Raw genomic sequence first — 16,066 nt, forward strand, 5'->3', positions numbered from 1 at the left:
CAGCTCTGGTCATGATCCCAAGGTCCTGGGATTGAGCCCCACGTTGGCTCCCTGCTCAGCAGAGAGCCTGCTTCTCCCTCTCCCTCTGCCTGCTGCTCCCCCTGCTTGTCCTCTGTCTCAAATAAATAAATAAATAAAATTAAATAAATAATAAAATCAAGAAAGTACTGCACAAGCTCAGTATCACCATTTTAAGTCCCATGTCCTGGAAGCCCCCTTAATGCTGAGATTGGTCATCCTGGCTCAGCTTTGTCTTCTCGTTGTCTATCTTGATCTTGTGTGTATGTATGGATATATTTTTATATAGTCAAGGGCTCAGCTGATCAAGAAAACTACTTGATTAAAAAGACAAGAGGGGCGCCTGGGTGGCTCAGTGGGTTAAAGCCTCTGCCTTCAGCTCAGGTCATGATCTCAGGGTCCTGCTGGCAGGACCTCTGCTCGGCAGGGAGCTTGCTTCCTCCTCTCTCTCTGCCTGCCTCTCTGCCTACTTGTGATCTCTGTCTGTCAAATAAATGAATAAAATCTTAAAAAAAAAAAAAGACAAGGAAAAATGACTAACACTCAAGTCTTTAATGACTTACTGGGACAGTATAAGCAAGAGGCTGAAAGCAGAGAAAGTTGTGACTCCCTCCTGTCGCATTTTCTCTCGTGGAACAGGTGGATCAGCACAATGTGGATGGGGTTTAAAGAAGGGCTAGGAGTGGAAAAGTACTGAGTCAAGAGTGGAAAATTATTGACTACTGATTCAGAAAGGAGATTCAGAGAGGACAAAAGTGTCCTCAAGGTTTCTCGCTCCCTTCTTTCCCACCAATAAGGAAGCCTCAGCAGAGACCCCTGAGGAAAGTCCTAAATAAAGAGACTTTCAAATGAAGGCTCCTGGTCTAGACAGGTAGGTACGTTTACGAGCACAGCTGGCCAGGGAGGCCTGAGTGAAAACTCCTTCAGAGACCGCCAGGCACCGCCTGTGCATCTCGTCTACTGGGGGCAGCGGTCCCCTGTGAGGACTGCCCAGTTAAAGCCTTTGCCATTGCCTACAGTTGGGCCTGGAAAATCACACAGGTTTTTGGCCAGGAGCTGGCGTATGAGTATATATAAAGCTCAACAACCCAACAGAAAAATAGACAAAGGTTGTAATCAAACAGTCCACAAAGAAAGAAATGTTAAATGATTCTTGACTTATAACGAGGAAAGTGAAATTAAACCTGCACAGAGACAACAATTTTTCACCTAACACCCTCTGTTGGTGAAGAAATGGGAAAACCCAGACACTCATAGTGCAAGAGGGCATTTGTATCCGTACTTCCTCAACAGAAAGCAATTTGAAAACTTGTATCAAAGTTATAAATTCAGGTATTTTTGAACATCAAAAACATTCTTGGAATCTTTCTTGCAGATAAGCTCACACCTGTGGGAAATGACATATACATAGAAGCCTTTATTTATCGCCATTCATTGTTTATAATGGCAAAAGACTGTTCACCACCTAACAGTAATGGATTGGTTAAACAAAATATAGTACATCCATACACAGAAATACTGTGCAGCCTTTCCAAAGATACATCATTAGGTTTTAACTATTTATTTATTTATTTATTTATTTATTTTTTAGAGAGAGAGAGCAGGGGGAGGGGCAGAGGGTGAGGGTGAGTGAAAGAAGTAGACTCCCCACTGATCACGGAGCCCCTCTCAGGGCTCAACAGGGGTTCAATCCTGACTCTGAGGTCATGACCTGAGCTGAAATCAAGAGTCAGATGCTTAACCGACTGAGCCAGCCAGGTGCCCCATCATTAGGTTTTAAAAGCAAATGCAAAACAGTGTGTATGGTATACAAAGTTTGTGTGATGGACAGGGGAAATAACATATTTTTTGGTCTGTGTATAGAAGGGCATAATGATATCAAATAGCAAATGGGCATAATGATAGCACAGTGACTTCAGAGAGCGGCTGTTCAGAATTAAAGGAGAGAATGCGGATCCATTATTTAGATCAAGGGCAGACGCTGGAGCCAGGCTGCTAGGGCTCAAACACTGGCTCTCCCCCTCTCAAGTTGTGTGAACTTGGGCAAGTTATTCAACCTCATTTTTCCTCAGGTTGTTCATTTGGAAATGGTGACAATAATCAGACTGTGTGAGGATTAAATTAGTTAATACTTGGAAAGTGCTTACAGCTGTATTTGGAACAGTATGTGCTACATTAGTATTTGTGGAATATTAGACATCTGTTTAACATGAATATTAGTTACTATTGTTAGCTATTATCCAACATCGTTGAAATCAACCCCACTTAGATTGCTTTTCCAGAATTATCTTACCTACCCTCAACTATACTCCTTTACTATCAATAATTATACAAATACCCTGCATCTGTTATTTGCTGGTATTATTCCCAGAGTCTAGAGTGCCGATTCCAACCACAATTGGCAGAGGAACACTAACCATCCTTTAAGATCCAGTTCAAAGATCTCTTCCTCCCTGAAGGTAGCTGCTCTCTCTTATTTGCTGCCCCATCACTAATCACTAGTCTGACTCTTTCCTGTTCTGGCCGTCTCCCCTCCTCCCCCAGACCAGCAGGCAGGGGAAGCAACACTAGATAAACAGGTGATAGAATACTGACATTTTGTGCGTTCAAAAGAACTCAAGAAAGTCAAAGTTTTCTCTTGTGACATGTTTCAACTTTATTTTTATGCCCTAAGGTCTCAGAGAGAAAAGAAAGAACTGTTCAGGGACACCGAAGGAAGGTGGAAATAGAATACTTTGGAAATTGGAAGGCATTTTTAAGGGGATTTTTTTTTGTTGGGGGGTGGGGGGGGTGGTAGTGTTTGTTTTTAATCGACATGGATCTGGCTCCCCCTGCTGGATCTAAAGTAAAATGCTGCTTAAAAATCATTTCCTTTATGTAATCAAAACAGTATGATACGGGCACAAAAATAGATACATCCATCAGTGGAACAGAATAGAGAGTCCAGAAATAAACCCATACTTATATGGTCAATTAATCGAAGACAAAAGAGACAAGAATATTTACAATGGGGAAAAGATAGTATCTTCAACATACAGTGCTGGGAAAACTAGAGAGCTATATGCAAGTGAATGAAACTGGACCACTTTCACCAGACACAAAAACAAACTCAAAATGGATTAAAGACCTAAATATGAGACCTGAAACCATAAGACTCCTAGAAGAAAACATAGGCAGTAATTCCTTTGACATCAGCCACAGAAAAATCTTCTAGATATGTCTCCTCAGGCGACGGAACAAAAGCAAAATTAAACTACTGGGACTACACCAAAATAAAAAGCTTTTGTACAGCAAAGGAAACCATCAACAAAACAAAAAGGTAACCTATTGAATGGGAGATAATACTTGCAAATGTTATATCTGATAAGGGGTTAATATCCAAAATATATGAAGAACTAAGAGAACTCACCACACACACAGAGAGAGAGAGAGAGAGAGAACCACAAAAAAACAAGTGATTTGATTTAAAAATGGGTAGAGGGACATGTCTGGGTGGCTCAGTCCATTAAGCATCTGCCCTTGGCTCAGGTCATGAAATCAGGGTTCTAGGATCACCCCTTGCTCAGCAGGGAGTCTGTTTCTCTGTCTCCCTCTCCCCCTCCACCTGCTTATGCTCTCTCTCTCTCTCTCTCTCTCTCTCAAATAAATAAATAAAATCTAAAAATAAAAAATATATGTTAATAAAAATGGGCAGAGGACCTGAACAGACATTTTCCTAAAGAAGATGGATGGTCAACAGACACATGAAAAGATGCTCAACGTCACTCATCATCAAGGACATGCAAATTTAAACCAGTGAGCTATTGCTTAACACAATGGCTAAAATCAAAACTTAAGAAAGAGTCAGTGTTGGTGAGGATGTGGAGAAAAAGGAACCCTGACACACTACTAGTGGGAACACAAGTTGGTGCAACCATCGTGGAAAACAGTATGGAGGTTCCCTCAAAAAATTAAAAATAGAAACACTATATGATCCAGTAATTCCCCTACCAGGTATTTATCCAAAGTAAATGAAAACACGCATTCAGAAAGATATATGTATTCCTATGTTTACTGCAGCATTATTTATAATAGTCAAGATATGGAAGCAACCCAAGTATCCATTGATAGATAAATGGGTAAAGAAGATGTGGTATATATATCATAAAATATTACTCAGTTATAAAAAAGAACGAAATCTCACATTTGCAATAACATGGATAGACCTAGATGGTATAATGCTAAGTGAAATAAGTCAGAGAAAGACAAATATCATATGATTTCACTCATGTGAAATTTATGAAACAAAACAAATGAACAAAAACCAGGCTTTTAAATGTAGGAATAAACTGGTAGTTGCCAGAGGGGAGATGTGTTGGGGGTGGTGGTGAGTGAAATAGATAAAGGGGATTAAGAGTACACTTATCTTGATGACACTGAGTGAGATATAGAATTGTTGAATCATTATATTGTACACCTGAAGCTAATATAACACTGTATGTTAATTATACTTTAATAAAAAATACTAAAAAGAAAAAAATGAAACAAAATGAAACCAGAGAGGGAGACAAACTGTAAGAAACTCAATCTCAGGAAACAAACTAAGTGTTGCTGGAATGTGGGAGGGATGGAGTGGTTGGGTTAGGGACACTGGGGAGGGTATGTGCTATAGTGAGGGCTGTGAATTGTGTAAGCCTGATGATTCACAGACCTAGATCCCTGGATAATGAGCATAAGAATGCTATTAGCATCTCAATATCATTGAAGCACTTGAATGATATCATAATCAATGTCTCCCATGTGCACAGCAACACTCAGAAAAAAAACCCGAGAGCACTACAGTGTTCCTCCCCTCAAGGATCTACAGGTCTTAAGGGAATGTGGAGGCTGTGTATGGTGCTTCGAATGGTGTCTGACAAGCAGTAAGGCCTCAACAAATGTTCACTTATTTCCTTTTCCCACCCCCTGAAGCTAGCTTCTGCTTAGGGCTAGAATCCCTGACTCCAGGCCTAATAGAACATTTCCTGAAATAGATGCCTCTCAGCCTCCACTAGACTGTCAATATTGTGAGAACAGTGACCAGGTCTTATTCATGCTCCATCTCTAGTGCCCAAGACTATGCCTAGCATGTGCTCGATACACTCTGCTGAGTGAATGGGCCTTCTAAGGAAACTCATTCTATTCTTGACTTACCTGTATTATTAAAGAAGTGGGCTGAAATCTGCCTTCCTATCACTTGCATTCACTGGTTCTTATCTGACCTAATCCAGGCAGTTCTCAATAAATGTAAGTTCCTGTTCTACCTTCCCTTCTTGCCTTTCTGCCACCATTACCCTCAGGAATATCACAAGAGACTACTTAAATCCCTTACTGAAATCCATTTACTATTGGCTATACCTTCAGTTTTCCTGTAATCCATTAGCCAAATTATTAGAAACTCACAATGTGATTGAGGAAATCCATCCTGAAACAGGAAACAAAGATGAATCAAAGTCTTTAAATGTGGTGAGTGATTGTGGTCAGACAGGAGTAAATTCAGGAGTTCATAAAGGGGAACTATTTTTAGGGTATAGAAGAGGCAGAAGAGATTTTCTGCAGTTCTTGGGTTGGACCATTTATATTCATTCATTCGTCTTAAGGCCTAGATGAAGCAAACAACACAGTACTTTCCTTCATCAGTTCACCCACTAGTGAAAGAGACAGACAGGTAGAAAGTGAATTAATAAAATGAAGACAAGGGGATGCTATGAAGAAAAACACAGGGCACTATGAAGGAGAATGAGATGAGGCAGGTAGGGGACAAACATCAGCTTTAGAGAGAATGGGGATTAATAAGCCTCTCCGAGGAGACATGAAGAAGGAGCCCATCACAGAAGAACATTCCATGGTGAGAGAGCAGCAAGTTCTGTGGCCTTGGAGGAAGATTTGGCAATGAGGTGGGGAAGAGCTTAAGAAAAAGCAAGGGTGGGAGGGGTTTGTGGCATGGTTTGGAGGACAAATGTTAGAAACAGTGGAGTGTAGGGAAAGAAACAAACAAATACCAATGCAAAACTTATTTTTATGAAAAATATTCAATAATAGTATTTAGGCAAAAATCTAGCTCAACATCTTTTGTATGCTATTCCAAATACTTGAGCATTATTTTGTATATAGACATACACACGCAAATATATTCTCAAATATGTAAATAGTTAACATGTTCCCAAAAGGATTAAAAGAAACTTATAGAAATATAACAGGAAATAAATGAGTTAAATGACTGGGGTGGAGGTAAGAAGCTAAAGGCAAACAGGAGAAGGAAAATATCCTAAAGTCAACTGTTAGGATTGAAATACAAAAATGCATGTTATACAGTTCTAAACAACATCTAGATCCAGGCTGAATCTCTGATTCTGAGCTTCCAGGAACAAAGCAATAGGAAAATGTGAACTATTATGAAATTCAATGTCCCTGTAATAAAAAATGAAGTAGTTCTTTAAAGAAAATATGTAGCTTCCTTGTATTAAGCTCTGAGAAAAATGTTCCTTCATTATGAGTCACCTTATGACATAATGGTCAAAGTCCTCAACAATGTCCCTACAATAAATACAATAGCAAGATTCCTAGGGTCATTGTCTATAACTAACGTCAGTGTATAAAACCAAAGTGCAACTCAATAAAAGCAATTCTACAAGGAACCAGAGGCAGTCCAGCTACACAGCTTATTCTAGCAGCTATAAATCAAGGATAAAATTTAGAATGTCTAGAGAAGTGGATGGATTATTTATTATTTATCCCTTAAGTAATCCTCTGGGTGGCTCAGTGGGTTAAAGCCTCTGCCTTTGGCTCAGGTCATGATCCCAGGGTCCTGGGATTGGGCCGCACATCGGGCTCTCCGCCAGGCAGGGAGCCTGCTTCCCCCTCTCTCTCTGCCTGCCTCTCTGCCTACTTGTGATCTATCTGTCAAATAAATAAATAAAATCTTAAAAAAAAAAAAAAGTAATCATCAATGAATATTACTCCTTTCACTTAAGCTTTTGATGAGTAATGTGTACTGGAATTTGAAGTTAGTTCTCTGACAAGAAACTAGTATGGAAATGATCTTTGCTGCTAATTAATATTGTTTCAGCAATCAATAGAGCTGAAGGTAGGACTGACATTCCAGAGGAGAAGCCTAACAGTGTGATAGTGTGAAAAGAAAGCCATCCTACTGCCATTTGAAAGTGGGTCTAAGACTCAAGAAATAGATCTGGACCCACTTAAACACAAACAGATAATGACTCAGGTCCTAAAGTTCTTTCACACATGTGTGGTCAAGATCATTCTAGCATCTATTAGTTAAAAGAATACCTTACTTACTAAGATAAGAAATTAACTTTCCAGGGGCGCCTAGGTGGCTCAGTGGGTTAAAGCCTCTGCCTTCAGCTCAGGTCATGATCTCAGGGTCCTGGGATCGAGCCCCGTGTCAGGCTCTCTGGTCAGCGGGGAGCCTGCTTTCCACCCCTGCCACCACCTGCCTCTCTGCCTACTTGTGATCTCTCTCTCTCTGTGTCAAATAAATAAATAAAATCTTTTAAAAAAAAAAAAAAGAAAAGAAAAAGAAATTAACTTTCCAGATGACTGCATAGTTTATGTGCTGTACAAATTTTTTTTTTAAAGATTTATTTATTTATTTGACAGACAGAGATCACAAGTAGGCAGAGAGGCAGGCAGAGAGAGAGGAGGAAGCAGGCTCCCTACAGAGCAGAGAGCTCGATGCGGGGCTCGATCCCAAGACTCTGGGATCGTGACCTGAGCCGAAGGCAGAGGCCTTAACCCACTGAGCCACCCAGGCGCCCCTGTGCTATACAAATTTTTTTGGCAATAAATCAGTTAAGTGCTGCAGGACAGCTACCAAACACAATATTTGGATGTAAGAGGAGTTGATCTCAAGCCTAATGATATAGAAAGATTCAGAGCCTGCTGAATGGTAATAACACCACACCCTCAGTATAGAGGCAGATAATTATCTTTCCCTTAAGAAAAAGCCATGCACTAAGCTCATCTGAAAGTGGTTTTAGTTCAGGGGCGCTTGGGTGGCTTAGTCGGTTAAGCATCTGCCTTCGGCTCAGGTCATGATCCCAGAGTCCTGGCGTAGAGCCCTGCATCGGGCTCCCTGCTCAGTGGGAAGCCTGCTTCACCCTCTCCCACTCCCCCTGCTTGTGTTTCCTCTCTTGCTGTGTCTCTCTCTGCTAAATAAATTAAAATTTTAAATAAATAAATAAATAAGAGACAGAGAGAGGGAGAGAGCAAGCCCAGGCAGGGGAGAAGTAGGCTCCCAGCTGAGCAAGGAGCCCGATGCAGGGCTAGATCCCAGGACTCTAGGATCATGAACTGAGCCTAAGGCATCCACTTAACCAACTGAGCCACCCAGGTGCCCAAGGAGCGTATTTTGAAAGTATACGGGAAGCTTTCTGCTTGAACCAAGAGACTCACCATATTGGTGGCATGACAGAGACTGTCTAGCTGGTTACTAAACCAGTTTCCTTTCCCTCTGGGCCCACAGTTCAGCTATGTTTCCCAGCCTCCCATGCAGTCAGGTGTGGGCAAGTGAGTTCTGGCCAGTGGGATTGGATGTATTTTACCTTTAGTGTGGTGCAAGAAACCTTAGAGTGACCTCAGATGTGATGTACTGATCACTGATCACTCTAGGTCCCTCAACACCCCACTCTTAGTGGGCTTGTGCGGGAGAGAAAAAACTGTTTATTGTGTAAAGCCACCAAGATTTCAAAGTTTAGAGCAGTTGGGATATAGTCAATATAGCATTTAAGTAGACTCAAGAATATACTTCTACATCTCCGTATCTCTATCTCCTCAAATGTAAAATGAAAATGATAGCACTTAGCTCCTAAGTTTGCTCTAAGAATTAAACATGTTAGTGCATATGAAGTGCTTCAAACTGTGCTTGACACATAGTAAATATTCATGTTAGAAACTGTTATTATTACAAAGCTTCCTAGTAATAGGAAGATATAGTTTCAACATAATTCAAATTTCTTCTGACTATTCAAATTCTAGTAGTAAATGACATCACATTTATGTTACTATCTGCATTGTGCTGATCTGTGCCCTCATCACCATTGGACTTCAATATATTTCTGGTCACCTTGGGTTGTAGCACACATACTCTGAATTGTTCTTCTCTGATCTCCACATTGATGTTTGCTAATCACTTTTGAAGCTCCTGGGGAATAGGGAGTGGCAGAATGAGGAAGGCTTGCCATCACAGTGTGCTGATCAACCCAAGGCACTCATTTGTACCAAAGCTATAGATCCTCAAGATGGCAAAAATAGACTCCTATCCATTTGTATTTGATTTTTTTCCCCAAGTTTGCTTTAATTTTTAAAATTCAGATATTAACTACATTTCAGGAAATGTTAGAAACACGTTTAAGAAATTATTCTCAGGGGCGCCTGGGTGGCTCCAGTTAAGTGTTTGCAGTTAAGTGTCTGCCTTCTACTAGGGTCGTGATCCCAGGGTCTCTGCTCAGTAGGGAGCCTGTTCTCCCTCTCCCTCTATCTGCCCCTGCCCTTCCTGTCTCTCTCTCTCTCTCTTTCAGATAAAAAAAATCTTTAGGGGCACCTGGATGGCTCAGTGGGTTAAGCCTCTGCCTTCGGCTCAGGTCATGATCTCAGGGTCCTGGGATCAAGCCCAGCATCAGGCTCTCTGCTCAGCAGGGAGCCTGCTTCCCCCTCTCTCTGCCTTCCTCTCTGCCTATCAAATAAATAAATAAAATCTTTTAAAAAAAATTTTTTTAGTCTTAAAAAAATTATTCTCAGATATCACAGACCAAGTTTTAATTCATTTAATTTTGCATTATTAATCAACAGGCTATGGGAGTTAGTGATCAGGCCACACTGCTGAATCCAGAAATTCCTGGTCAGTCGCCTAGCCTCTTCTTTACCCACTTCTTGTCCATACACTGGGTTACCACACTATACCAAGAAACTGCTCCTAACTTTGTCTGATAGTGATTCTTAACCTGAGGTCCATAGACCTCTCCCGCTAAATAACCCCCAAGAAATCCATGGACAGAACTCAGAAAACCTATGATGGCCTTGGATGGGGAAAAAAAAATTACATCTTGGGGTTGGTGGGGTTACATTACAGCCCACGGCGGCTAGCAAAGACCCTCCTGCGCCTGGCCCATCAGGGCTCACACGTGGCATGGTGTGGTTGTGGCCTTGGTGGTACCTTTGCACCCACAGGAGCGCAGCCCTCATGCAGGCTAACATTCCGGTCTCTGCCCTGCACTGTTGGCAGCAGTGTCCGCCCACTCTCAACCCGCCCTCTGTCTCCACCTTTGACCCTGAAGAACACTGAGTGTTCATATACTGGACAGATCCCAGGGAACCTGCCTGTAGGTTGGGAAAGGTTGGCTCATGTGCACTCTGTTTATCACCACATCTCCTGCCTTGTCTTCCTACCACCTCCAGTCCCCACCTGAGGCCCCCGTGAGCCTGAAGACTCCAAACCTTGGAACCAATCCAAGGAAACCTGCCTGTGGTTTCAGACTTACCAGGAAGACTCGCCTTGCACATGGATATTGCTTTAATACCCCAGCAGAAGGGCAAACAGCCAAGCAGAACAGCCCAGCCAATGAGAGACGGTCACAACCCAGACAATGAAAAGCCACTATATTTAGAACTTCCACTTTACCCCAGCAGACCTATTGTTTATGACAGCCCTCCCAACTCCCCCTATTTCCTCTATAAAAGAGCAGTCCTCTCCTTTGCTCTCCAGACATATGCCTGCGGTTTTGCTGTAGCTTACTTACCTAGATTTCAAATTCCTGCTGTTCCTGAAAAGAAAGTTTTTTAATTATAGAAGAACGCAGTTTTATTTTTAAGGTTGCCATTACTTGGTGATCAAAAGCAATTCAAAGAAGAACCCCAACAGCCCTGAAGCTGGTGAGCAAACAGGTGCCAGTACCCATAGAGCCAATTAGGCTCACTGGTTTCTCACCAACTTGGAGTTTGAGGATGACTCTTCAGGCTTTCAAGAGCCACTCTTTTTGTGTTTGAGCTCTCCAGGTTTTATTTGGAATCTGACTTAAGGCTTTTATTTATTTTTATTTTTATTTTTATTTTTTTTCCTAAGATTATTCATCAGGCATTTATTCTGACTCCTTTACCCAATCTGACTGTTGCCGTTGGCACTGCACTGGCCTTCTTCACTTCTTATTGGGAACCAGACCCTTCCTTTTTAAACTATACTACCCTTTGGTCTGATTCCTTCATAACCAGGCTGTTCCTACTGAAACTGTACTGGCCTTTGGTCTGGTTCCTTCTGGATCCAGGCTGTTTTTGTTGAAACTGCTGTTTTGGAATTTTTCTCTTTGCTCTAGAGAAAAACCTCTAGGAATTGCACTCTCGGTTATCAGAATGCTTTGAGGGTGGCATCTACTTCCCAACTGGGACTCTGGCCAGTTTTATGTTTAAAATTTATGATTCCTGGGACACGGGTGACTCAGTCACCTGAGCGTCAGACTCTTGATTTCAGCTCAGGTCATGATCTCAGGGGTATTGAGCCCCTCACTGGGCTCTGTGCTCAAAGCAGAATATGCTAGAGAGTCTTCCTCTCCTTCTCCCTCTACCCCTCCCCCAACTCATGCAAGCACACACACTCTCTCTCTCTCTCTAAAATAAATAAAATCTTTAAAAAAAAATTAAAAACTGAAGTAAAAACTGTGATCCCTTAGCATAATGCTGTCTAGCTCCATCCATGTCATTGCAAATGTCAGGATTTCATTCTTTTTTATGGCTTAGTAATATTCAGCCATATATATGTGTGTGTGTGTGTATGTGTGTGTGTGTATACATATATATATACGCATACATATATATACATATATATACGCATACATATATACGCATACATATATATATATATATACATGCCCCATCTTCTTTATCCATTCACCAATTGATGGATGCTTGAGCTGTTTCCATAATTATGCTATTGTAGATGATGCTGCTATAAACTTTGGAGCTAGAGAGTATAATGCTAAGCAAAATAAGTCAGCCAGAGAAAGACATATACCATATAATATCACTAATATGTGGAATTCAAGAAACAAAACAAGTGAGCAAAGGAAAAAACAAGAGAGAGATAAACCAAGAAACAGACTCTTAACTATAGAGAACAAACTGATGGTTCCAGGGGTGGGGGGGTGCAGGGGGAGGTGGGAAGGATGGATTAAATAGGTGATGGGGATTAAGGTGTGTACTTGTTGCGATGAGCCCCCTGGTGTTGTATGGAAGTGTGGAATCACTGTATTGTATATCTGAAACAAATGTTACACTGTATGTTAACTAACTAGAATTTAAATAAAAACTTAAGAAAAAAATAACATGTTTAATTTTATTAACCTCTAATAGACATTTATCAATTCCTTCCATTGCTAATATAGGCAACAAGTCACAGCAATATTAGCAGTATCTGTGACTATGTTACCAATAAATATCCCAAGAAATATTTCTATGTAACATTATAGCAGTTAAAAATATCTTGAAAAAAAAATATCTTGAAATATCATTTATGCTCATACTCCTATGAAATTATGGTAGTCATAATAAACCTGGTATTAGATCTTACTTAGTACCTTAATAAGGAAGCATGTATATTATTACAGCAAATGCTGACTTAATATTTTGAGAACTATATTTCAGTGTAATTGGTTTCCAGTTGTACTTTAGCTTTGCATGTAAAAACATTAATTCAAAAAAGTCTATAGACTGGGCGCCTGGATGGCTCAGTTGGTTAAGCAACTGCCTTGGGCTCAGGTCATGATCGTGGAGTCCCCAGGATCGAGTCCTGCATTGGGCTCCCAGCTCCAAGGGGAGTCTGCTTCTTCCTCTAACCTTCTTCCCTCAGATGCTCTCTCTCTCTCTCTCTCAAATACAAAAAGAAAAAAAAAAAAAAGTCTATAGGCTTCACCTGACTGACAACAGGTCCATGGTTCAAAAAGGAAAAACCTGTGGGTTAATTTGGTTTGACACTTCCCTCCACACCCTCATGTATTTTTCCTTACCCTCCTCCGTAGTCTCAAAGAGGACTACAGTGGTGACAAAAATTCATGCACATTGAAATGCCATCCCCTGGGAGAGCATGGTAGATGATTAAGAGCTTGGGCACTGGGGTCAGCTTGCCCCGCTCTGCCACTCATTGTATGACCCAGGCAAGTTCTTTCACCTCTCTGTGGCTCCTATCTGTAAAATGGAAATTATAATTATTCCTTCCTCATAGGGTTGTTGTGAAGAACAAATGAGTTAATCCACTAATCCATTAGACTCTTAGCGTCTACCACACAGTGAGCTCTCAGAAAATGTTAGCTGTTCTTTCAAGTGCCTGTCATAGCTGTTTCTTTATGATATTTATAGGGAGGGGAGAGGAGGAGAGAAAAGGGTAGGCTGGCTATTCCTCATGTGAGTCATTGCCTATACATGTAACTTTTATGATGCACAAAATTGATATCCTTTTTGAAGCACAGGAAGGAAACAGTTGATAGTTCTTCCTTGAAAAGTATAAACTTAATTTTGTTTTATAATAGTAACTCTCAACTGAATCTCCTTTAATGCTTCAGTGGCCGTATAAACGCTCTCCACCCTTGGTTTACAAAACAGGACTTCATTTAAATAATATTTTCTTTCATAATTCACATTCACTTATAAATCCTTTAAGACATGGGTCTTAACTGTCATTTTAACTGGAACGGGGAGATAGTCAATATAAATAGAAGTAAATTCACTCATTCATTCGATCAATAATTATTAAATTCCTGCTCTGTACCAGGCACTGTTCTAAATGTATAGGAATTTGTGGTGAACAAGACAAAGTCCCCACTGTCATTAAGTGTATCTTCTAGTGTAGAAGACAAACATGAACTAAAATAATTTTTTTAATTTATTTAAAAGGAGGTAATTGATGCTTCACAGGACGTTAAAATAAAGTGATGTTATGTACATGAGGACCAGATAGCTATTTAGATTGGGCAGTCAAGGAAGTTCTAAGTGGATGACTTTTTTTTTTTAAGATTTTATTTATTTATTTTATTTTAGAGGGAGAGTGAAAGAGAAAGAGCATGTGCTCATGAGCAGTGTGAGAGGGAAAAGGAGAGGATGAGAATCTCAAGCAGACTCCCTGCTGGGCACAGAGCCCCATAAGGGCTTGATCTCACAACCCTGAGATCATGACCCTGACTGAGATCATGACCTACAACAAACGCTTAACCAGCTGAGCCATCCAGGTGCCCTTAAGCAGGTGACATTTAAGCAGAGATCTGAATGACAAAAAGGAGCCAGCCAAACCTAAAGGACACCATTCCAGGCGAAGGGAATAGCTAGTGTAAAGTCATTAGAGCAGGACTGAGCTTACCTGTTCTTACCTATTTAGGAATGGAAAGACTGTTGCTGAAACATAAGAAAGGTAACAGAGCTGCTCAGGAGAGGTAAACAGGGGTCAGATCGTGCAAGACTTTGTAAGTAAAGGCAAGGTTTATTCTCAGTGCAATGGAAAGCTACAGCAGTTTTAGTTAGGAGTAAGGCGATCTGATTTACCATTTAAAATCACTCCAAACAAATTTAATGGAGCCAGATTGGATAAAGGAAGGCCTGTTAAGATGGCAGGTTGCACCAGATTACAGCAGTGAGATGGCAAGAAGGGTCAGCTTAGACAGTAGGGTGTATTTTGGAGGTAGAACAAGTAGAATTTACTGATTGAAATCTGAGGAAATGAGAGGAATCAAGGTTAACTCCTAATCTTTTGGCCTATGTAACTGGGCTGATAGTACCAATTATGGAGATGGATAGGGGGAATGAAGGGATACGGAAGTAGGGAACAGATGTGAGGTAATAATTGAGAGGGGTTTTTTTGGTTTTGTTTTTGTTTGTTTGTTTTAAGATTTTATTTATTTATTTCCAGAGAGAGAGTGAAAGAGAGCGAGAGTATAAACATGGGGAACAGAGGCAGGCAGAGGGAGAAGTAGGCTCCCTGCTGAGCAAGGAGCCAGATGTGGGACTCAATCCCAGAACACTGGGATCATGACCTGAGCCTAAGGCAGACGCTTAATCAACTGAGCTACCCAGGCGTCCCTATGCCCCATCTTTCAAACCACACTTACTCTTACTTTTCTAGTTGACACATTCTGAGCTACCCAGGTGTCCCATAATTAAGAATTTTTCATTTATGTTTCTTAATTTTGAGTTGTCCATCCAACATCCAAATGGAGATATCAAGTACATGAATACACAAGTCTAGACTTCAGGGAGGAAGTCGGGGACTAGAGATATAAATTTGAGAATCATTGGCCTAGGAATGGTATTTAAAACCATGGGACTTGATGAGATCACATAGTTAGACAGTATTATAAAGAAAAAAAGTGTTGAAGACTAAGTCTTGGTACACTCCTACTTTTGGAAGTCTGATAAAGAGGAAGGAGCTGATAAGAGACTGAGATGCAGCAGGAAGGTTGAAGGAAAACAAAGTGGACCTAACATCATGAAAGCCTAAAGAGCAAAGTATTTCCAGGAGGGAGTGATCACTAATGTCAAAAAACTGCTGAGTGGTCCAGAAGGATGAGGACGGAGAGTTGACCTGACTTTGGCAAGATGCAGGTCAACAGTGACTTGATAGCAGACATTTCAGTATATGGAGAGGATGAGAGCCCAGTGGGGTGAGAAAACCTGCAAATATAGACAGTTCTTCTGAGCTTTGTTATAGTGGGGAAAAAAGAAATCAGGCAGAAGCTGGAGGGGTACAAGGTCAAGGGACATTATACATGCAGGGAGTTAAGTGGGAGAGAGACTGGGTAGGGAAACTGTGAGAAGGGAAAACATTTAAACTTTGCTTTCTGCCCTCAGGGAGTTTATGATCTTGTCTGGGAGAAGTTGAGGATGGTAGTGATAAAAAGTTCAGGCTTTGGACTAAATAAAACAGTATCTCTAATGCTGAACACAATGCTTAACAGTAAAAACTCAATAGATGGAAGGAAGCTATAATTATAAAACAATCTGAAAACATTCTAAGATAGGAGATAATTGAGGGCTAAAC

Source organism: Martes martes, assembly GCF_963455335.1.
Source record: "Martes martes genome assembly, chromosome: 10".
Lineage (NCBI taxonomy): Eukaryota > Metazoa > Chordata > Mammalia > Carnivora > Mustelidae > Martes > Martes martes.